The sequence below is a fragment of the Denticeps clupeoides genome, chromosome 5, assembly GCF_900700375.1.
Source record: "Denticeps clupeoides chromosome 5, fDenClu1.1, whole genome shotgun sequence".
Classification (NCBI taxonomy): domain Eukaryota; kingdom Metazoa; phylum Chordata; class Actinopteri; order Clupeiformes; family Denticipitidae; genus Denticeps; species Denticeps clupeoides.
Window position 1 is genome coordinate 22,843,766 of NC_041711.1, and position 2,413 is coordinate 22,846,178.

At 45.6% G+C, this 2,413-nt stretch overlaps 1 pseudogene; it reads left to right on the forward strand.

Moving 5' to 3' along the window:
• Nucleotides 1-241: 241 nt before the first annotated feature.
• On the forward strand, nt 242-373 carry LOC114791368 (uncharacterized; annotated as a pseudogene).
• The last annotated feature ends 2,040 nt before the right edge of the window (nt 374-2,413 follow it).

A 2,413-nucleotide genomic window follows, 5' to 3' on the forward strand; every position in this document is an offset into this window, starting at 1 on the left:
ATTATTTTCTGTGCCACACGGTGGCGCAGCATTTAGCGATGTGGCCTCAAACTTCCAAGGCTGTGAGTTAGAATCCTGGCTTGTGCAAAGTTTGTGCATGCTCTCCCTGTTTTGGCATGGTTTTTCTCCAGGTTCTCCAGTTTCCTCCTGCCACCCAAAGGCATGCCCACTAGGTGAACTGTCTGAATTGTCTGTACAGTTGTGGCCAATAACAAGTGGTCATATCTATCGTACAAGTGTGACACCTATGTTGTTGTGCCTTACTACTGGGTTGTTCTCAGTCATTGCACTCTGACCCCTGCGAATTCCCCAAATGTGAGAATCTCGACTGCATCATTCCTGATAGTGGGGCCTGCGTTCATGCTCTCCCCTGATTTTTTATTGGGCCAGTGGTAGCCTAGGGGTTAAGGAAGCGCCCCCGTAATCAGATAGGGCCCCACACACTTCTCCCCAGGCGCCTGTCATGGGCTTGCCATTTTGTTGTGTCACTGTGTGCTGTGCTGCAGTGTTTCACAATTACTTTCACTTCACTTCATTATGGGTGTCCAAACTGTGCCACACTTCAAATAATGTTTATGTTTTGCCAATATATGCAACTAAAATGACCACGGGACATGAAGCACTGGACAACACTATCACTTAAAATGTGAGCACTGCCATCAGTCCTGTCCTACCCTGAATTCAGCACAGAAAGAAATGTTTGGCTTTTAGCTCAGGTTCAGGTGAGCTCTGTGGAGGGAACAACATGACAACATGGAAGAAGAACGCAAATGCAGGGATAGCATCAGAAACTCTTGCTTTTCCATCAGAGAGAGAGAGAAACAGAAGAAGAAGAAAATACAATTCTCATGGATCCACTTCAGTAAACACTTTCATTGACAAGGTTAAAGAAATCGGCTCAAATTAAGTGTTCTTATTCTGTGACTGTACTTTTCACCCGATGAAGCTGATTGAGAGAATGCCAAGATTGGACAAAGCTGTTAAAACACATGTGGAGTTATGTACTTAACAAAAAGTGGAGACCTGGCCTCCAGTCACTGGACCTGAACCCAATTGAGATGGTTTGGGGTGAGCTGGACCGCAGAGTGAAGGCAAAGGGGTCAACAAGTGCTAAACACCTCTGGGAACTCCTTCAAGACTGTTGGAAAACCATTTCAGGTGACGACCTCTTGAAGCTCATCGAGAGAATGCCAAGAGTGTTCAAAGCAGTAATCAGAGCAAAGGGTGGATATTTTGAAGAAACTAGAATATAAAACATGTTTTCAGTTATTTCACCTTTTTTTGTTAAGTAAATAACTCCACATGTGTTCATTCATAGTTTTGATGCCTACCAAGCAGGAGAGGAACTACCAGACCCTGTCATCAACAGGAACCCAGTGGAGAGAGTGGACAGCTTCTGATACTTCACATCATGCACGTCCTGTCTCATCAACACCGTGGTGAAAAAGGCCCAGCAGCGTCTCTACCACCTCAGACTCCTGAGAGTCTTTAGACTGCCCTCCAAGGTGCTTAGGAACTTCTACTCCTGCACCATAGAGAGCATCCTGACGGAAACATCTCAACCTGGTTCTGGAACAGCACCACGCAGGACAAGCGAGCCCTACAGAGGGTGGTTCGATCAGCTGAACACATCATCTGTACCAAGCTCCTTGACCTTCAATCGATCTACAGCAAGCGGTGCTGGACCAGGGCCAGGAAGACAGGGAAGGACCTCAGCCACCACAACAATGGACTGTTCTCTCTGCTGCGATCAGGGAAGTGGTTCCGCTCTCTGAAGTCCAACACAGAGAGAATGAGGAGGACCTTTTTCCCACAGGCTATACGAGCTCTCAACAACAAGAACACTACATAGGAGAGAACACTAACACACTCCAGCACTTTCCCTTTCAATCCCCAGAATACTTGCACAAATGTCTTACTCTTGTATTTTATGTTAAAACATAAAAGTGTAATATTTGGTTATGTTTGCAATATTTGCATATAGGTTTATTGTATACTTGCAATATTTGCAATACTGTGGTCTATAGCAGTCTGTCATGATCCGGACCGGCAGGGGTTGACTCCGGATCCGGGGTCCGGACCGGAGTTTCATGTTCGTCTCGTGTAATGTTCCCTGATCGTGTTCACCTGCTTTCTATTTATATAATTGAATAAAGCTATACTGTTCGTGTCTGTTCGCGGTCGGGTCATTGTGCGTGTTAATGTTCCCTTGTCTCGTGTGTAGTTTGTATTAAACCCCTGTCCTGTGATCGTGCGAATGCGTCCTCCTTCATGCCATGTCCAGCCCACCCGTGACACAGTCACTAAAGTATTTTGCTGCATATCATACCGTGTATGGCTGTGTATGTGACAAATAAAATTTGAATTTGAACCTGATGGAGCAAAGGGAAATGGGCAAAACTAGCCATGGATA